Source organism: Podarcis gaigeae (genome assembly GCF_964106915.1).
Source record: "Podarcis gaigeae genome assembly, chromosome: 10".
Classification (NCBI taxonomy): domain Eukaryota; kingdom Metazoa; phylum Chordata; class Lepidosauria; order Squamata; family Lacertidae; genus Podarcis; species Podarcis gaigeae.
In genome coordinates, this window is record NC_139686.1 from 75,322,637 (window position 1) to 75,344,607 (window position 21,971).

Below are 21,971 nucleotides of genomic sequence, written 5' to 3' on the forward strand. Positions count from 1 at the left end.
AGAGTTCTAGGGTGGATTTCACACGTTATAGTTCTCAATGTAAGTTCCCGAGAAATAACATGATCTTAAGTTAAATAATACTTGTGATACATTTCTCTGCTGTCATTGCTTAAGGTACTGAGATTCTTTGGGGAAAAGTTTTTCTAAAGTGTCTGCTCATCTATGGTTGGTGGCTTAGAACTATTTATCTGAAGCTGAATGAAGTTGGGATGCTAGGCATTTTTCCATCTGAACTTCCATTGTGTAGTTTAGCATTGTTTTCCAGTGGACAAGAAGCAAAACTTTTTTTAAAAAAAGGATAATTTTAAAGAATAATATCCTCATAAAAACAAGTTGGAGGAAGATCTGCAAGCTTAAAAGACCATATATGAAAAGTTGACAAAGGACAGGTGTAATATCACTTTTTGTTCTTCTTTCATAGATGGGGTGCCTGCTTCCCTTCTTATAACTTTTTTAGTAGCTTTCAACAATTTTAAGACCAGTGGGGGAGTTTTCAGAGGTGTATTTTTAAAAAAAAACCAAGCATGGACTAAGGTAGATTTTTCTCTGCACTGATACTATCTCTTTGTAACTCCTTTACTAGTTGACAACTTTTTGTACTTTTCATTCTACCTTGAATTATGAACATTTAATCTGCGTTTGATGAATTAATGATGAATTAAATTGACTAAAACCCTCTTCATTCAGTTAGCTAGTATGTTGGCAACGAATTTATAATCACTGTTTAATAGAGAAATTGGCCTATAATTTTTAACTAAAAGTGGGTCAGCATCCTGCTTTGGAATCAATGTCATAGATGCCTCTTTCCAGGATTCTGGTACTTTCCCCATCCCTAATATCTCATCCATTAACTCTTTAAGTGGTTGTACCAGAAAGTCTTGCAATTTTTTATACTTTGCTGATAATGCATTTGGCCCTGGCGTTTTACCTATTTTAGCTTGTTTAATTCCCTCTTGCACCTCCTTTGTCGAAATGGGTGCATTTAGAAAAGCCATTTTCTCTTTTGGAATTTTTGGTAGCTTATTTTGTTTTAAATATTCTTCACTTTTCTCTTTGTTTTCAGGATCCGCTTAGTACAGTTCTGTATAGTATTCTACAATTTGCCTTTGTGTATCTTTCAGATTATCTATTACTTTCCCCTCTACATTTAATTTATTTATTAAATTTATGCCCTGTTTTCTCCTTAAGTGCCATGCCAGCAATTTGCCTGGTTTGTTGGCATATTCAAAAATTTTCTGTTTCATCCTTTTTATTTTCCATTCTATTTCCTGATTTAACATCATTGAGTATTGTGTTTGTGTCAGGGAACTGCCATCGGTGCAGGAGGGAGAGAGGAAAAGCCGGATGGATTACAGAGAGCCCCCAAAGGTAGTGGAGAGGAGCTGCAGGGTTCGGAGGAGGCAAGGCGTTGCCAGGACACCTGGCCTGGACAAAGCGGGGAGGGGAGAGGTCCACCATTACCCACGCCCTACTTGCGCAGTAAGGTTTCGCGCAGAGAAGGGAGGCGCAGACTGGGCCTCAAGAAATTACTTTGCTGGGGAAAATTTAAGCCCCACCCACTCACAGATTCTGCCAGTGAATGAGCGAGCCACGGAATAGTGGCGCTCTGCATGGTGAAGGGTTTTTGGCACCAATAATGAGGCTTTACAGCCGACCAGGGAGGCCTTTGCCTGATTGCTCTCAAGCAATCCCTTGGAAACATAACAGTTTGTAACATCTTTATTGTTTGTTTTATTGCTTCATTCCCCGGGTTGTTAACCAACTCTTTCTTTTTTAATCAATTCATCCAATACTTCTTTCTTTCTTTCTTTCTTTCTTTCTTTCTTTCTTTCTTTCTTTCTTTCCTTCCTTCTCTAATTTTATTCTGATAAGCATTTTGTTGGATGAAAAAAACCCTCTCATTGCTGCTTTACTGGCATCCTAGACCACTTTTTTTTACCTGTTTCTTGATTTAAATTTAATTCAAGTTCAAGAAGGACACTGACAAACTGGAACGTGTCCAGAGGAGGGCAACCAAAATGGTCAAAGGCCTGGAAACGATGCCTTATGAGGAACGGCTAAGGGAGCTGGGCATGTTTAGCCTGGAGAAGAGGAGGTTAAGAGGTGATATGATAGCCATGTTCAAATATATAAAAGGATGTCACATGGAGGAGGGAGAAAGGTTGTTTTCTGCTGCTCCAGAGAAGCGGACACGGAGCAATGGATCCAAACTACAAGACAGTGTTCGACAGTGGAATTTGCTGCCAAGGAGTGTGGTGGAGTCTCCTTCTTTGGAGGTCTTTAAGCAGAGGCTTGACAACCATATGTCAGGAGTGCTCTGATGGTGTTTCCTGCTTGGCAGGGGGTTGGACTCAATGGCCCTTGTGGTCTCTTCCAACTCTATGATTGTAAAGACTCTTGCAACATGTATCTCCTGTAAGTATATTATATCTAAATTCTGTTTTTGTATCATGCGTTCTATCTTATATCTTTTTACCTTTTTGTTAAGGCCATTTACATTCCAGGTTAATATTCTTAAATTCATCATTCTAATTTAATTTAAAATTTTATTATTTCTAATTAGTTAATTATGAGTCTTAATGTTTTTCTACTTCTTTCTTGTCTTTCAGCTATATCCTCAGTTGTTCCCTCCCCTTCATTCTTCCTTGAATTCTGAACATTTATCTGCATTTTTAAAACTTGAGTGACTGTTCAAGTTGCTGTTTCTTTAAAATGTTTGATGGATAAGCCCTCTGCAGACTTCCATAGTTGGTTCTGCTGTTAGCAGATTGTTCACATGCTGGTGCATAAATGATTAAAGTTCAAAGATTTTAAGTACTGAGGTGGATTGGCTGGAGAGTGATGGTCCTGAACCACTCACTTTTATTTAAATTATTGTGTTCCAGGGACTCATGGTTGTCTCAGTACAGAGGTACCTCGGGTTACCTACGCTTCAGGTTACATACACTTCAGGTTAAGGACTCTGCTAACCCAGAAATAGTACCTTGGTTTAAGAACTTTGCTTCAGGATGAGAACAGAAATCGTGCTCCGGCAACGCGGCAGCAGCAGGAGGCCCCATTAGTTAAAGTGGTGCTTCAGGTTAAGAACAGTTTCAGGTTAAGAGCAGACCTCCAGAACGAATTAAGTCCTTAACCCGAGGTACCACTGTATAGGTGGGTGCATACAGGAAGCTAAATGAACACTCCTTGGAGTCTGTTGCTGTTCCTAAAGCCTTGTTTTCAATGGGAAGATACTGTTTTAAAAATGTGACTTTAGAGTTAAGAGCAGCATTTGAAATTACCCATTCATCAGGTGCATTCCCCACCTGGGAACTGCTCAAACACGACCAAGGCAAGATTTCCGATCGCTTGCTTTGTGCCTGAGCCAGTCTGTGAGAAGTGGAGGAACTTCTTTCTTTTCCCAACCTCCCTCAGCGCCGCCTGAGCCCTGCCTTGCTTGCTTTGGAAAGACTGCTTGGGTGTTGGACAAGAAGCAAAGGGGGAGGGTGTGAAGCGCCTCCCACCCAACAGAGCTGCATGGTGGGAGCTAGGGCTGTGCGATAAATCACCATATCAATACTGGTATTGAAATAACAAAGTGATAAGTGTTTCAACAAGGCAACATGCAGTGAGCAAAAGGTGGAGACTTGACAGCTTCCCAGGGGGTAGCTCAGCTGCACTGATACTTTACAGATAATTTGCAGGCAGGTGTCTCCAGCTTTGTTTGCTCTCATCCTCCTCCCTCATAACCAATAAGAAATGATAAGCCCTCACACAAACCAGCAAACTCTTTCAGCTTCACCAGTATATTTCCACTTAGAGCTCAGCTAATTATGCAGAGCCTGCTGACAATCCAGGAGGAACTCCCAGGACTAAACAAAGTCTTCATTGAACCTGCCAGAGGAACAGGCTTTGTTGCAAGAAATTGGCAGCATGAGCAGCAACTGCATGTCTGCTGTGCTTGTTGTGTTTGTGAGAGAGAGCAGTATAGCAGCAGTGCCTGCCTATTTGGTTTTGCATTTCTCTCTGATCTTAAGGGCTCCAAAAAGGGCGGGGAGAGGCAAGCAGTTTAACCCTCGCCTTTACTGGCAGGCATTTGCATCTTATTTTCCCATTTTTCCCGGGGGTGGGGGGAAGTAAATCATATATCCATAAGTATAAAGTCTCAATCAAGTAAAAATGAAAAGGCTGCCAAATAAGAACACTCAAAAAATCTTCACAGAACCCAGTACAGAAGCTAATGGACAGGGAGCCCCAGGCAAGAAAGAAGGTAGGGTAGGAGGGGGGAATTGAGGCATGAAAGGCAAAAAGGAGGAATTAAACCTCATGCGGAATTTCACAAGGCTTAAAATGAGTATAATTTTATGGAATTCAAAATGTAATACAATAAAATACAATATATAATAAACAAAAGAAGCAATTTGGGTACATTTGGGGGGAAAGAGTTGTTTCCAGTCCTCATCTGGATGCTATCTTTTACTCTGAAGTAAATTCCAATAGTTCAGTGGGGCTTCCCCTTCTCTTCAGCAGTGGTCTGTCCTGCTGCCCCTTCACATTCTCCCAACAGTTGCTTAAATGTATGCCACTTTCCCCCACTCCAACCTACCTTGACCAACTTCACAGTCCTTATTTTTCATCTGCTTTGGTGAAAATCCTGCTACTCCTTTTTGTTCCTTCAGCACAGTCTGCAACCCCAAGGGACTCCCGTTCTCTGCTCTGTCCTTTACATTCTTCCATTTCAGTAGTTGTGGCTGAAAGTTTGAGTGAAGGATACAGTAGGTGTGTCTCTAGTATGGACGTAGCCAGTGTGGTATTCTCCAGATGTTGTACTCCAGCAACCGCCAATCCCTGCTAGGTGGCCAGGGGCCAAAGAATCATAGAATTGGAAGGGACCCAAAGGGTGATCTAGTCCAAACTCCTGCAATGCAGGAATCACAGCTAAAGATCTCTGGGGCCACAGATGACCATCCAACGTGTTTGGAAATCTCCAATGAAAGAGAGTCTTATCACCTTCCGAGGTAGTCCATTCCACTGTCAAACCACTCTTAATGTCCCAAAGTTCTTCCCAATGGTTAGGAGGAATCTCCTTTCTTGTCATTTGTTCCATTGGTTTGGGTCCTCCCCTCCAGAGCAGCAGAAAAAAAGCTTCTTCGTTCCTCATAAGGCTTGGTTTCTGGACCCTTAATCATCTTGGTTGTCCTCCTCTACACACATTCCAGTTTGTCAATATCCTTCTTAAACTGTGATGCCCGAAACTGGACATAGTACTCAAGATGGAGCAGAATAGTACTCAAGATGGAGCAGAATAGAACAATATTATCACTTCCTGGAGCTGGACACTACACTTCTGTTGATGCAACCTAGAATTTTTTGTTTTGCTGCTGCATCACCCTGTTGACTCATGTTAAGCTTGTGCTCTACTAAGATTCTTTTCACATGTCCTGCTGTCAAGCCAAGTGTCATCCATCCTTTATTGTGCATCTGATGATTCCTGCCTTACATTTGTTCTTATTAAAATTCATTCACGTTGGTTGTCTTTGCCATAATACATAGAGAAACAGTAGGTGCACCTGGCCAGGCCTCCAGGTCCTACAGCTGATTGGGGTCTACTGTAGTCCCCATGGCAGGTGAGAGAGAGAGCAGGTTTCTGGGGTAGCGGCAGGATAGAAGTCCAGAGGGATGGCCTAGTCATTGGCACTAGTTTTTTCCTATGGCGTCACGTGATTGCCAACATGATATTCCTGTATTGCCTGGCATTCCCTGCCCTGCATTTCTTAGTACAGAAAGTATTGATCTGATGTGTAGAGATCTTTCCTATTCTGATTAGTTCAAGAGGTTCTAGAAGGTTTCTTCTCTTTGTGAAATGTTTCTTTCTATGTGCAATAAACAGGAAGAAAGTTTTTGATTTTTGGGTTATTTCTCTGGGAAGCTGAGTACAGCTGGTTTAAACTGGTTCAGTTATGTTTCTGTCAAGGTCGTACTGACTATAATAGTAAGGCCAGGGGGAGCCTGGATTTCACTCACTTTTTGTTTTCTATCTCTCTTTGTTCTAGTGTTCTGTATGCTATACAGTAGTGTTATGGTTTAGACTTAGTATAGGTTTTGTAAGTTTTATTGTAAGTGCTGCAACTGGGTTATTAGGACTATGCCAATCCTAAATGTATTGGATTTGTGACCATTATGCTCATTTGCCTTCAGCACCAGTAAAGCTCTGCTGGGTGAAGCCTCTGGTCAATTTTTTTGAAACTCTGCTATGTGTTTTAAGTTTTTTCCTCCTTCCGCGCTGGTGCGACATTCCCGTCTCCAGCAAGTGACTAATTGCATTACACAAAGCATTAAGATCCAGAGGTGAAGATTGTGTCTCTTTAAAATGTGCCATTTCCAACAGCTGTTGCCACATAAGTCTTCACCAATTTCTTACAGGTCACTTGGTCCGCATGGGTTAGAAATCTTCCCATTGGAAATGCTTTGGGTAACCTTGACGTTTCAGATGTTGTACTTGGGCAAACCAGGCATAGGTTTTCATAGAACAGGGAAATATCATGAGGCTTTCGGTTACATTCTTGTTAAAGCCAATGAAAGCTGTTGTAGCTTGCAATATGTAGGCTACTGGGTCTTTTGTTGTTTTAATTGTAAACTTAATGGACTGTTGAGAGTAAAAATGGTGCTTTCTTATTGGACACGGCTGGCCATTAAGTGGTGGAACAAGAACACTGTAGACACAGCGCGGTGTCTATGGCAACATAGTCAGGCTTTCAAGCACATAAAAATGTAAATAATTTGACCTTTCTAAACTAATGTCAAAGATTTAAAATAGCAGTCATCTACATGTTGGGCCCTGATGAGTTGGACCTCAGCTCCACCAGATAGATATTTTATTGCCGGGAAAAATTAAATTAGAGGTCATTATTACTGAGAGCTGTCCAGTGCTGAAGAAGCATAGCTCCACACTGTGCTGTTGCTGTGACCTTGTGAACAAAATTTGTTCCAATATTCGTGTGTTGCTTGTGTGTGAAACAACTAAAATTAGAATATTTCAATTTTTTAAAAAGTGTTTTGCTTTCCCTGAAAATGCTTTTTATTTATGTTTTTGTATAAATATAACTCTAGACAGCATCTTAAAAAGTAGAGAAATCACCTTGCCAACAAAGGTCTGTATAGTAAAAGCTATGGTTTTCCCAGTAGTGATGTATGGAAGTGAGAGCTGGACCATACAGAAGGCTGATCGCCGAAGAATTGATGCTTTTGAATTATGGTGCTGGAGGAGACTCTTGAGAGTCCCATGGACTGCAAGGAGATCAAACCTATCCATTCTTAAGGAAATCAGCCCTGAGTGCTCACCGGAAGGACAGATAGTGAAGCTGAGGCTCCAATACTTTGGCCACCTCATGAGAAGAGAAGACTCCCTGGAAAAGACCCTGATGTTGGGAAAGATGGAGGGCACAAGGAGAAGGGGACGACAGAGGATGAGATGGTTGGATGGTGTTCTTGAAGCTACCAGCATGAGTTTGACCAAACTGCGGGAGGCAGTGGAAGACAGGAGTGCCTGGCGTGCTCTGGTCCAGGGGGTCACGAAAAGTCGGACACGACTAAACGACTAAACAACAACAACAATAAATATAACTATAGCAGATATTCATACTGTATCCACATTAAACTCATTTTGTATACAACAGTTAACAAAGAGTCAATTACCGGAAAGTGTAGAGTCATGGAGGAGGAAGAGAAGAACAAGGGGAGAAGAATTTATGTGGTAAAACAGTCTGAAAAGCATTGCAGGTCCCCTCCCCCCTAGATTTTACTACCTTTGTTTTTAAAAAGGAAATGACTGGCATGGCTAGTGAAGATTCATTATCAGCTGCCTCTAACACTGAAAAACCTGCAGCTGACCTTGTTTCTCCCTGAGTTTTGGTTCTTTAGTTTCTCCCTGGCCTGTATAATTCAGCGCATTGTTCAAGGGCAGGGGCTAATCTTTTAATACACAGCGGCTGTTACCTGTTACAATCCCATTAGGTTTAGGTGAACTGTAAATCATGAGTAAATGCTTACGTTATAAAAGCTGCATTGAATCTAAATAATTCTTCTCTACACCTAGTGCTATACCAGTCTTAAAACATGGTAGCTGCCCTATTCTTGAGGAGGAGTTCAGTAATGGTCCATGGGGTAAGTTTCTTTCATAGGTTTTGGGTTGCATTTGAATCACTCTTCCTCCAAAAATTAGATAGTGTGTTGCAGCAAGTAGGGCTGGGTGATAATTTGGTTTTCAACATCATGACAGCTAAACATTGTGATACAGCAAGATATCACAGTGTCTGAAACATGGAACTATGTAGGGTTTGCGTGAAGATTGGGCGATGGAGCAGCCATGGAGATCTGTGGGTGGGGGAGATGGGGTGAGTGGGTGAAGGAGCAGGGGCAGCCAGGGTGAAAATGGGAGCAGCCTGTCAAGCAAGGAAAGTGGGGCAGGCAGAGGAAAAGGAGGTGCTGGGCAGTTCTGTGCCTGACAGCTGGCTGAACTGCGACAAAGCAGCCAGAGTGGGGAGAGGAAACACGGCAGTTATGGCAAAGCGCTGAGCCTGGAACTGTTCTGCCATCGGCTGACACGAACCACAAGGAAGGCACAGCAGGGATTGGGACACTAGACTGCCATCAACGGGAGAAGGGAGGGGAAAGGGAGCCGAGAGGGAAGCCACCCAGAGGGAACCAGCTCCAATGGAACCCAGTTGGTTTGGCTCCTCCTGCTCTCCTCCCTTTCCTGCCCCTTGGAAGGCAGCAGCCAGCAATCGCCATATACAGGGACGGGACCACTCAAATTGCCCACAATTATACTGCCCCCTGGAATTTTGAACACGGTTTGCAATATGTTGCCCGGTCAAATTAAATGAAATGCTTACCACAATGCAGACTTCATACTTGTACTGAACGATGTAGCAATACATCGCACAGGCCTAATAGCAAACCTGTTTCATGTAGGTGAAGCTGAGATAGAGCAACTTGCCCAAGGCCCCATCCAATGCGCTTCCTAGCCAAAGAGTTTTAAACTGGAGTCTTCCATGTTTCTGTTAAAGCCTAATATCCCAGGCGCTGCACCATGCTAGAAAATTTGAAACTTAAGGGCAGGTTTCATGTAGGGTTGTGAAAAACAGTAGCATATTCAGGTGATATTTCAGGGAGCTAAGGCACCAATTGGTGAGAACTATTATCTCATGCAAACATCTTAATTTGCCTTCATCTGTAGTTCTCAACTTAGTCACTAATGATTCTCAGCTCCAGCTTTCCCGAAGGACACCCAGTCACAGCAAAGAGGTAACAACATTTCTAGATATCCTGACAGAGTGGAGTTGTGCCTCTGCCCCCAGCTGAGCCAGCCTTCCACTGGTGCCCATTAACATTTGCTGGGTGAAATGGGGACTGCCACTCTGAGTGACGCATCACACAGTCTGGCACTCCCCTCCCACCCAGCAAATGTGGGGGTGGCCCACCAGCAGGAGACCTCACAGCAGCTTGTTCCATTTATTTATTTTTTAGTTTTTATTTATACTTTTCAAGTTCATACATTTCATTAGATTTACAATAAGTTTAACACTTCAAAGTTTGACTTCCTTCCCCCTCTTTCTGCGGTTCCTTAAATTTATTTTTTATTATCTTCTGCATATCCAAATTCATTTTTGCTCATTTAATTACTTTAAATATATACTCTTATGAAACTGCAGGTTATTGCAATAATCCTGCCAATGTTTTTATCGGTTTGCAAATTATCTGTAAACATTCAATAAACTATTTCCATTCTTTTATAAAATGTTGTTATCTTGATTTCTTATTATTCTGGTAAGTTTTGCCATTTCTGCATATTCCATAAGTTTTTGTAGCCATTTCTCCATTGCTGGGACTTCTGCTTCTTTTCACTTTGGTGCAAACTCTGGTTTCTCTTCATATCGTATACAGTCGTAGTTTGGTTCTCAAACAGAATCCGTTCCAGAAGTCCATTTGACTTATGAAAATGTTTGAAAACCAAGGTGTGGCTTTTGATTGGCTGCAGGAGCTTCCTGCACTCAATCAGAAGCCGCGTTGGACGTTTGGCTTCCAAAAGGAAGTTTGCAAACAGAAACATGTACTTCTGGGTTTGTTAGACAATGGTATAAAATATGAAGTCTTAAAATGTCAGATATAATGTTTTAAGAAAGTACCTAAAAGATAATATAGCGGGGAGGGTGCTCCACAGTGAGGCCAGTTAGAAGCTCAGGATATTGGGTGTCCAGAATTCTGTCAAAAAAATGAGGACTGAGCTAGAAGATGGCTTGGTGAAACGGCATTCCCTGATAGTCTGTAAAAAGAGTTTTGGCATAGTAATGCTGAATCGCCAACTTCTTCAATGTGCTGAAAAATGGGAAAACCCAGTACCTTTAAAAATATATATATACAGTTAGCCCCAAGGGTACTCTGGGTTAAATAATGTAGCTTGGGAACTTTTGATAGGCTTTGCTGACTCTACTTGCGTTCTGCTATATAATTGCAGTTTTACCCAATGATTGTTGTTTTGTGGTGGTTTTACACTCTTGGATCTTACTTTGCTACTTTAGATTCCCCATTTATGTTAGGAGTAGGAGAATGCTTGTTTATTGTCACTGGAGGAATCTAGAGATGTTTTGTTGAATTCCTTTTGGACATGTTCCTGAGTTTCAGGAAACAACACTAATTATATCCACTTAACTTCTCAGAAAATCAGGACAGTAGAATATCCTGGAAACTAGCCCACAATCATTACTGAATTTGTAAATGGACATACTGTTTCTTGGACCCTTTCTCTATGGGATCATTTTGGGTATACATTGCCCTTCAACTTATAATTTATCTATCCCAATGTGTATATACGATTTTTCTTCAGTGGAAGTGAAAGAAAATGGTCCTGTAGCCAAAATACCGCTCAATGATACTACGTTCACACATAATTTTCACTTTTATGTGTTTAGCTAGCCCATCACCACTGTTATCACTTAGGCTGCAGAGTCTTCACATTTTGTGAGTGAAAGAAGCCCTGTATGTGCACAGATGCTGCATGCATTTGATATTTAATGTGCTGCAATTCCACTTTCCACTAATCTGTTTCTTAGATCTCTGTAGGCCAACTTCTGGGGACCTGCCTCTATGACTCAATTGACTGATATTCAAATTTTTAGTATGTGTGATCCAGTTAAGGAGCACTAAAACACTTGCATTGCCATAGACTCCATATACTTCAACAAATCATCAGCATAGCTGGATCACCTTTCTGGGGGAAACTTGGATGAAATATTATTGTTAGTCCATATTATGTCTGTTTTATAAGTGCCAGTGGCTTGCAATTTTGGGGGGCCCAATTTAAAGTGCTGGCTTAAACGTTTTAAAAGCTGTGACCAGACTATCAAAAGACAATCCTGTCTCACAAGCAGCTACTCAAGCCTTAAAAGCCTCTTTGAAGGCCCTGCTCTGGGTGCCCTTGCCAGATGCTCTCTGTCAAGTACCAGGAGGAGGATTTTTCAGGAGTAGTGGCATTCAAGAAGGCTCACTTGCTGCTGTCTTTCTGGACCTTCCAGCTCCAGGTAAAGATCTTTCTGTTCACCCAGGCCTTTTAAGTAACTTGAGTAAATGTGGGCCTATGTGTCTTTTTAAAATCTTTTTTAGATTTCTTGGGTGTTGTTTGTGTTTATCTAGTCCCCCCCCTTTAATTGTTGTTTATGTTACTTCGTGTGTTTCTATTATTTTCAGTCAGTCAGAGAACGTTGACGTTGATTATGAGGCAGTGTGCAGAGAAAAAAGGTAAAGGAGTGGGTGGTGCTGTGGGTTAAACCACAGAGCCCTAGAGCTTGCCGATCAGAAGGTGCACTCTGTGGTAGAGAGAAGCATCATCTTTGAAACTGTCTCAGCATGATGGCAGCCTTCTCTTGAGTCACCAATACTTCCTGCAGTCACTGCATTTGGATGGGAGAACACCTATTAACCAGGTCCTGTCCTATTTAAGTTGTTGGAAAGCTGACAAGATCACAGTCCAGGAAATTGGATATTAAGTTACCTCAGGGGCTAAAGAAAGAATGGGGAATTAGGATTATGGGATTAATGCCACATTTTTTGCACTCCGTTTTGGCACCAGCAGTTGGTTTTTACCCTTCACTGTCAGTAAGCAGAGAGAATGTAGTAGCAAGGTGGTGTAACAATTTTCATGTGTGATCTTTCTTACTATCAAAAGTTTGCTTGTCTGTGTTAAAACAATACTTTGAAAGCTCTTTGTGCAGTTTTCAGCCATCAGATCAGTTATTCTTTGTATTTCTTTTTGGACCTGTTACTATCTGTCCAGCTTGACTTGGAGCTGAGCTGCAAACTAAGTACAATCAGGTAGTAGAGTGATTCTTGGTCTGTACTACTTTAGAAAATGTTAGTGTTTTTGTATTTGAAGGTTCCTTAATGTAAAAAACCCCCATGAATTTCAAGTCTGCCTGGCATATTTAAAAAAGTCAGCTCAAGTGCTTGTATAAAAACCATAAGGACATGGGTAGCACTGTAGTCTAAGCCACTGAGCCTCTTGGGCTTGCCAATTAGAAGGTCAGCGGTTTGAATCCCCGCAATGACGGGGTGAGCTCCCATTGCTCTGTTCCAGCTCCTGACAACCTAGCAGTTTGAAAGCATACCAGTGCAAGTAGATAAATAGGTACCACTGCGGTGGGAAGGTAAACGGCGTTTCCATGCGCTCTGGCTTCTCTCTTGCGCAGTTTACTCCTGCTGGCCACATGACCTGGAAAGCTGTCTGTGGACAAACACCGGTTCCCTTGGCCTGAAAAGTGAGATGAGCATCTCACCTCATAGTTGAATTTGACTAGACTTAACCGCCTTTACCTTTACCTTACGCCTTTACCTTTACCTTTTTTACCTATCAAAACCATTCAAATTTCACATGTACATTGTTTTCCTTTTAAATCTCCTAATATAGAAGAAAAATGGATGATGTTATCTTGGGAAGTCAACTCTTGCTATGTTATTCAGGAATGTGAGTTTGTGATCTTTCTTTACTGTCTTCCTGATTTCAAAAAGTTTATTGTGAAACAATGTGGTGCTTGTTCCTGTGCAATCTGTGCTGTAGCTTTTATAATGACCTTGGATTTGTTCAGTCCAGTGAGACAATGCATAGTTTATAGATTTAAAGTGATTATGTTTAAAGCTTCTTTTCAAACTGTGTTTTCCAGACTAATAGCCTTGTTAACACCTACATTTATGGTTGATTATTGCATTCTTTTGCAATACTCTTTTTCCACTTTTTTATAGAATAGTAGAGCGTTTGGACTGGTGTGAAAAATGGAATCAATGAGGATTCTCCCATAATAGGGTAGGAATATGAAAGAGTCTGCAGGAATCTAGAAACCCATACAGAATCATTCAGATGCTTCTCCCATGGCTTCAGGGAACATTCTGTACAGTGAGAATAACTTTCCTCACCAGTACTAAGTTTTGCAAACTTTTTTGTCTTCCCTTCACAATAAGTATCATCTGTGAGAGCTGCATAATGAAGTCTACACAACATAGAAAAGAAATCTCTAAATGGTACTTTTATTTTACTAATGAGTTTTCAACCATATAGAGAAATGCTAAATAACATTAAAGTCACAGTAAAATATCCACTTCAACAAATGGTCTTTTTCAAATTCGTACAAATGAATAGCTTCTACATTTGGGGAGGGGGGGGAGTTTCTTATCAAATTGCCGCTTGAATGATGAAGTGCACTTGTTTTTCTAGGACATTGTGTTACATTAAGTTGGATAAAATAGGAAGTGTCTATGGGATTCTTCAATTCCAAGAATATCTTTATTGAAAATGCAAGTACAAATTAAAGGAGGGCGATGATTTGATATTCCAAATTTGGAATTATATTACCAAGCTTATTTAATATCAAATGCTAAATACAGTGGTACCTCGGTTTACGAACTTAATCCATTACGGAAGTCTGTTCTTAAACTGAGGCGCGCTTTCCCTAAAGAGGTCTCCTGCCACCGGTGCCCTTCCACCTTTTGGCTTCCATCCTTACACCAACGTAAAGTTCACAAACCAGGACACTGCTTCTGGTTTTGTGGAGTTCGTAAACCGAATCGTTCGTAAACAGGGCTGTTCTGAAACCAAGGTACCACTGTATTGGAAATCTAAAACCAGTGTAAATTATCTGACCTGGGCAATTTTACACTATGCATATGCAGCTCCTTCAGTTGGGTGGACAGCAATAGGATCAAAATATGTTAGAACTTGGGGTTCTCTTGAAACAATTATATCAGTTAGATATGGAATATAATGTCTCGTAAAAAAAAAAAATATGGATCAATTTTCCCATGCTAGATCAATTTTCCCATGCTGTGGGTTGATGCAACCAGATCCTATTACATTATCATGTTAAAATGGATATTGTAGAGTTGGAAATAGTTCTGAAAGGGAATTGAGCAACTCCCCAGGATGGAGGACTTCAGTGTTTGGGACTTGTTAGTTTAGAGAAAAGGCAAGTAAGAGGTGGCATGGTACAAGTTTATAAAACGAAGCCCATCCGTCCCCCTTCACTCATAACACTCATGGACATCCAGTGAAGCTGAATGGATTCAGGACAGATAAAGTTATTTCTTCACACAGCACATCGTTAAACGATGACATTGGCTCCCACCAGAGGCTGTGATGCCCACCAACCAAGATGGCTTTAAAAGAAGATAGGACAAATTCATGGAGGAGAAGAAGGCTATCAATGGCAGCTAAGCCTGATGACTTTGTTCTGCCTCCACAGTTGGAGGCAGCAATGCCTCTGAATACCAGGAGGGGAGAGGGCTCTTGTTTTTCTGCAGGCAACCCATTGGCCACTGTGGGAACTGGATGCTTGTCTAGATGGGCCATTAAATAACATGTGCTAAAAATAAAGTTTTATTATGGAAAAAATAGTTGTTATTTTAAAAAGCCTGTCCCCGCCCTTTCCCCCACTGTTGGGAAGAGGCGAAAGCATTTCATTTAGCCCTTCGTTTACTAGTTCCACAGTGTTTTATGTCTTTATTACAAGGGATATATGGGGAGCCTTCTAAGTAGGGAGTAGAAGCCATCCCAGAAGAAAGCATTTTAAATTGGTTTGTAACTGACAATCAAATTCAGATAAGGAGGAATGAATTCAGCACCTATATGCTTGGAGAAGCTGTTTCTAACTACCAAGAGAATTTAAGTATTTGGGATGTTTACCTTTTTCAGTCTTTGTTTGGTTTTCATTATGTTGGTTTCGTCATTCCATTAAAGGATTTGTACAGATTGTAAGAACTGCATCCCCCACTTGGCCTTATCTGCTTATATATCATTAAGCCTAGTTTGATTAATTTTCTCTCATTAGGTAAGAGGAAGGTTATGCTTACTTGACAGATTTCAGAGAATGGGAAAACAGTATGCTGACAGTAAATTATTCAAAACTGGCAGGCTTTGTTCAGGTTTCCACACAATGATTTCACCATCAGGTCTTGGAAGTTTTCACGTCTGGTGACTGGCTAGTTTGTGTCAAAAGAGCAAATTGTGCTTTTGGAATCTTTACCTTTTAACACCATGATACTTTTATGGTTAATGACAGGCTTTGTGGGAACTATGGTAAGGATGAAAGTAATTTCCTTTTGCATTTTAAGGCATTGTTCTCAGACTCTTTTGACTTGGGCTCCCCTTCTAAACTTGTTGCCTTTTCCAGAACTCTCGCATGCCCAATCCTAGTGCCCAGTGACAACACCGGTCCTGAAAGACCTACATTGGCTCCCAGTACATTTCCGGGCACAATTCAAAATGTTGGTGCTGACCCTGAAAGTCCTCAACGGCCTCGGCCCAGTATCCCTGAAGGAGTGTCTCCACCCCCATTGTTCCGCCCGGACACTGATGTCCAGCTCCAAGGGCCTTCTGGCGGTTCCCTCACTGTTAGAAGCCAAGTTACAGGGAACCAGGCAGAGGGCCTTCTCGGTGGTGGCGTCCGCCCTGTCAAACGCCCTCCCATCAGATGACAAGGAATAAACAAGTAACCGACTTTTAGAAGACACCTGAAGGCAACCCTGTTTAGGGAAGTTTTTAATGTTTGATGTTTTAACTTGTTTTTAATATTCTATTGGGAGCTGCCCAGAGTGGCTGGGGAAACCCAGCCAGAGGGGCGGGGTATAAATGTTGTTGTTGTTGTTGTTGTTGTTGTTGTTGTTGTTGTTGTCCTTTGGATACATTCTGCTGCTGTTCAAAAATATATGTGGATTGGGTGGAAGGATATTTTCGCTAGGATTCATCTACCCTTCAGTAGAACCTCTGCACAATGACTTTTGGTTGTGCAGCAGGGCTTGCCCTCTTCTCCTTCCCTGTGCCCTCCCCCAAAACGCCTCTGCGAGGGTCAGGAGCAACCAACCCACCCACCCCATAGAACAACTGCCTTAGTGTGAATTCAGTTCCTCTAATTAAGATTATTTTAACAGAACTACATCTATTTTTTCTCCTCTCCCTCTATGATGCAGCAGCTTGCACTGTTTCCTTCCACAGAGGAGAGGAAGCTATTGCTAGTTCTCTTATCAGCAGTAGATCACTGCCAGAGTTTATTCCACTCTTTGAGAAGTTGGACTTAAGCTAAAGAGAGGGAAGCAAAGCTTAGAACACCAAGCTATTAAAAAGTGGAAATTGACAGAAGGCTGGAACCCTGGCAAATTGAATAAAGGTAGTTGGCAAAATGAAGTTAGCATGCAAAATTAGCTATTGAAAGGCAATTTGAGCTTCAGCATATTTTTGTGGAGAAAATGCAGAACTTAAGTACACAGACTGGACTGACTGGATTTCTCTACCAAGATGGGCATATATCTGGATTGACATCATTAGGAGTGTGGCAAATACATATTGGTATTGTCTGAAATCTGATAACAGCAAAAAAATGAAGTTTTATATAGTCTATACTTACAAATGGGCGCACAATTCAAATTGCTGTTGATGTGCAAAAGGAAAGTGTAAGTTGCTTTCCAGTTATGGTGCATAGATGACTGAGGGGGGAGGATGAAAGCTGCCACACAGGCCTTTCTTCCTCTCCTCCCTCCCAACAAAGCCAGAACCAGCACCCTAAACCAGCCCTGGGCAGGGGAGGGAAGGAGGGGAAAGGCAGGCAGGAGCAGGAAGGGCACAGCAATGGGAAGGGGCTCTTGGCAGGAAGGTGCTGGTGCTGGTGGTCAAGAGGAGCGGGGGAAGGCCTGGCTTGCTGGCAAACGCACTTCACACCCTTGTTCGCTTCAAGGGCGGGGAGCTTTCTTTCTTATGTTAGTGGTAAAGCTCAATTCCATTAATAAAAAATAAAATTTAGAACAGAGATAGACGGGTTGCTCCCATTAATTAGGGGGAAGGTTTTTCTCTTGAATGCAGTTTGTTGCCTTGGACAAGTGACTTACCTTGCAGGATTGTTGGAGGATAAGACGATGTTCGACTGCCCCTCTTGGAGGCAGTGTGTCTCTTAATGTCAGTTTCTAGGAATTGCAGGTCTGGAGAGTGCTGTTGTGCTCAGGTACTCCTGTGAGCATCTGTTTGGGCACCTTGACACTAGGGCTGCATCTACACAGCTATAAAAAAAGACTGAAGAAAAACATTTTAAAGCTCACAATGTAAAATTTCATATGTTCTGGTTTCAGCTCTACAGTGCCATCTGGTGTCACAGTGCTATAACACATTTATAACAGTGCTTTGTTTTGTTTTGTTTTGTTTTGATTAATGTAGCTAAGTCCTTGGATGTTAGACCAGATAGGGCTTTGGCCTGATCCACAAAAAGCAGGCAGCAGTGTTAGAAACTCAGATATATAATCTAATCGTCAAATGGCACCTTAAATCTAGGCTGCGGTCACCACAATGGAATGTCTAGGCACCGTCCCCCGATGGCATCATCATCATTATTCATTCTGTTTCTATATCACTTTATATTTTAAAGAACAAATCTCAAAGTGTTTTACACTAAAACATCAGTCAAACAATTCAGAATAAAACCGATTCAAGATTCAAGGAAAATATTTCAGATCCTTCTCTAGGCAACATTTTGCTTTCTCCAGTCACCAGCCTGGCACCTAGAGATCTCCACTTGGTCACAATTGGACCTGCCCCAGTCACAAAACACACCTGGCTAATTTTGAACACTGGCAGGAAGGTATGTTTGTCTTAGCACCCCTGAATCCCAGTGGTTATAAGTACATGGGGAGAGAGAGGCATAAGATTGCAGTGGGGAATATAGTACTATAATTACTTTGTGGAACTACAATTTTAATTCAATTTCTAGTTAATTACATAATAGCAATGCCTTAGCAGCAATGAGGACAGCACAGCTATATTCCAAGAGTGGTTGCTGATTGGTTTTTGGCAAACATGATTTCAGCTTTCTGTAGTTTTGCCAAAGGTCTGGCACTAGTACTTTGAAATGAGACAGTGGTGGAAATGGCAATTGTTGACTTTAAAAACAGCAAACCCCCCTCACCACCAGCAATTGGGTGGTGGACTGCAGTTTTGTGGGGAGTGGACTTCAACTAAAAACATGGCTGCTAGTGCCTCTCATTCTGTGTCCCTGTTCCCTGTGTATGCTTCATCATTTTAAAAAAAAATGAACCAGGGGTGCCAATTGTACCATTATGGGGGAAGGACTTGAAAGGGCATGGTTATTTTTTGTATTGGGTCTGGGGAGGTGTTCCTGAAAGGTTATTATTCTTCTGTATGTTGATTGTAGTAGCTGTACTTTGCATATCAAACTTATTAAAATGGGAAAATTCAGCAGAGCAATGAATCCTGCCCAAAGTGCACAGCATAACATTTCTCTGTTTTCAGTACAAACCCGAGTTCAAAATGAGTGGGGAACAGAGTGTTTATGTATGGTACTAGGAATGTAAAAGTTTGATAAAACAGTGTTGCTTTATCTGTATTCCAGGTCTGGGCCTGGTGTCATATAGTGCAAAAACACCGTGTGGTATATCCTGTCGTTTGCTGACAACTAGCAATCTAATACTAGACTTCTCAATCCCAAACAAACAGTATCGTAATTTTCTGTCGGCTGCACAATACCAGCAGTACTCTGTCAAAACATACTTTCAAAGATTAACATTAGAAAGGAAACTTGCAGAACAAAGAGCAGGATTGTAGCCAAGCTAGAGTGCTAACTTTTTGCCTTTCTCTTGGTAAAGTAGCACATTGGTATACTTTAGTACAGTTAATAATGTTGATGTGAAAAGCTTTGCTTGGCGTCACTCATGCAAAAAAATAATAATAATTGTACATAATATTCTATATTTTTCCTCATTTACGCAACAAAATGTTTTAAGTCCTGTGGTGTCTTCTATTTCTGAGCCAAATAGTTCTCGACACCAAACAACAATGCTTCAGGCAAACTGCCAAGAATGAGAGTTTCAAAAGTGTTCTAAAGGAGAGGAGCGGTTGAGCACATACTTCACCCATACGAAGCCACAGGTTTCCCTCATTGGCATCTATACATGAAAAGGATGTTCTGGAGAGCCGTAGCCGGTGCAAGCAGAAATGCTGAGTAAGATGCACCACCGACATGTCTCTGCACAGACCTGATTTTAAAATGGCAATATGCAAGAAGAACTTACCTGTGTGAACTGCCATGTCGCCGGTTTCAGCCAGCTGTGCGTGCTTGACCTTGGCCATTGATTTCTAGCATGATCAAGCTGTATGTTCATGTTGTTACTTAATGGCAGCTGATGTAGAACACTACATAGCTAAATTTTTCTTCCATTGATAGCATTTAACTGAAAAATATGGAGGACTTCCGGGTTGGTGCCATCGCCGAATGGCGGCTCCCTCCGAGCTCCGGAGGGAGCCTGCTCGGCAGGGGCTGGGTCCCGCCGCGCCGGCGACGCGGGGACCCTTAAAAACCATGGGCGCAGATGCCCATGGACCTGGTGACTCGGCGGGCACCGTTTGCGCCCCCCCGACCCGCGAAGGAGCCTTTTTAAAGGATACGGAGCGGGGGATGGGGGTGGTGTGGTGCTATGAGTCCTCCGCTTCCCCTGCCGAGCGAAGCCGCATGCCATTTGGCAGAGAGCGCTGACTTCTTCCATTGAAATTTGGACTAAAAACAACAACCCGTGAGTAATTGGGAATCCGGACTTAAAAGGAAAATTTAAAATTTGGAACGAGCGGGGGAGGTGCAAAAAGGAAGTCCGTCTCCCCCCTGTTGTAGAGGATTTAAAGCAAGGATCCGACAACTAAGATCAAGAGAAGGGTCTGTTTTTTATTGATAAAAGTGATTAATTTCACGATGGAAAATTACAAGATAGTGCTGGAGGAGAAAAGTGGATTGTGTGAGCTAAAGTGCAAACCCCCCCCCCCCCGGGAACCGGGAGTGATCCGTGAGAGAGCCTGGTGAGGAGATATAAGATTTTGACAGCTGTCAAAGTAGCTGTCAAAGTTGGAGAATAAAAAGAGAACTTTGTTACGATGACTTTGCCGCTTAGATTCGTTACAATTTGGATATAAATTGTTGAAAACAAGGGATAACAACTTAGTTTGACTTTTGGGTGTGATCTGGAAGAAAACAAAGTTACCATAATCCCTCTAGAGGGGGCTTTGGGACACTACAAGAATCGCTGCAAGTGGAAAAATACCCATGGATTTGATCAGGACTTTTTATCTCCTGGGAAAGCTGCAAAAATGAAACACCATTTTGTCTACAGAGGCCTCTACACTAAAGGAGACAATAGATATATCTATTGAAGAACAGAAGGGACTTGACGCAAGGTTTTGTTCCTGAACAAATAAAGCCTCTGTAGTGGAACTAGAAGTTTTTGATATTAGAACGTTTTTGCAGCGGAACAGGAAAAGAAACCTGAGGAAAGTGAGGAAAGAGAACAACAAGAATGGGATAAAGCTGGAAGTGGGAACATTTGGGACATTCAGATTTAAAAAGGATTAAGAAACAAAATTTGAGTTCTACTCTTAAATATAGAGATCTGGATGAAAGAAAAAATGGACCTTCTTGAGATAGAACTTTTCCAAGACTGGGTGTTCGAAACTAAAGACTACTAAAAAGATGGCAAAGACTATTAAAAAGACGGCAAAGTGAAACTGAGCGAGATTCAGACATGGAAGTGGGGTCTCCAGGCTGACAACAGATAGATTGATGAACATTGGGGATCGAAACCGGGAAAGGGGGGGAGGGAAATTCGGAATCCAAAGGGTGTAAAATTATATTTTGTTCTTTACTTTGTTATTTTATTCTGCTTTGTGTATTAAAGAGGGGAATTCGTGGAAGGGAACAGGGGTCGATCTTAGGGGGAAAAATATTTTTAAGTGAAAGGACGGTGGAATATAAAGGGAAAGTGGTCATATAAGATGAATTAAATTGAACATTGGGTTAATGATAATAATGATAACAAGCTTAAAATTTGGGGCAAGAACTTGTGGAACTAATTTAATGGAAATGGTATACAAAAGGGGGTGGGGTGGGGAAGTCCTGGAAAGATGTTAATGAAAGTAAGGCCTAAATGTAAATGTTCTTTTTTCCCCTTTTTTCTTTTTTCTTTTATATTTTGGATTTTTCTGGAAATTTCAATAAATATTTTTTTTAAAAAAAAATAACTGAAAAATATGTACCAAGAGTGAACTGTAGGTTCCCTTTTCATGTTCTGTTTAATTAAACATTTGAAACTATAGCCTGGAAAGTATAACGTACGGATTAGGGTAAACATAAACTTACGATGCTTGAGAAACAAAAGCCCCCCTTCCAGTTTAGTAGTTGAGGATTAATAGTGTTACGAAAGTTAGGATAAATCTATTTTTAAAAAATGATTATCTAAATGATACACATGCCTCTTATTTGAAAGAAGAGTATCACATGTATGCAATTTCCTCTTTATTGTGCAAAAATGATTGCAGCTCTTGAGATAAATTTCCTTCTGTATAAAAATAAGGTACCTATACTAAAGCTAATCTGTAACATGTATGCATGATTGCCATTTTAAAACCTTAT

General features: G+C 41.4%; 1 protein-coding gene across 4 annotated transcripts in view; it reads left to right on the forward strand.

The window, feature by feature from the left end:
- Window positions 1-21,971, forward strand: part of RASSF8 (Ras association domain family member 8) — a 109,169-nt gene that overhangs the window by 55,808 nt on the left and 31,390 nt on the right. The window contains exons 1-2 of one of the 4 annotated variants that reach the window (XM_083701602.1): window positions 16,377-16,685; window positions 18,049-18,143. The exons of 1 other annotated variant lie outside the window; for it this stretch is intronic. The gene's annotated coding sequence lies outside the window, so the exon portion shown is untranslated. Of the gene's footprint in view, window positions 1-16,376; window positions 16,686-18,048; window positions 18,144-19,406; window positions 19,521-21,971 lie in introns of those variants that run through there. 2 more of the 4 variants (XM_083701603.1, XM_083701604.1) reach the window with 2 other exon arrangements.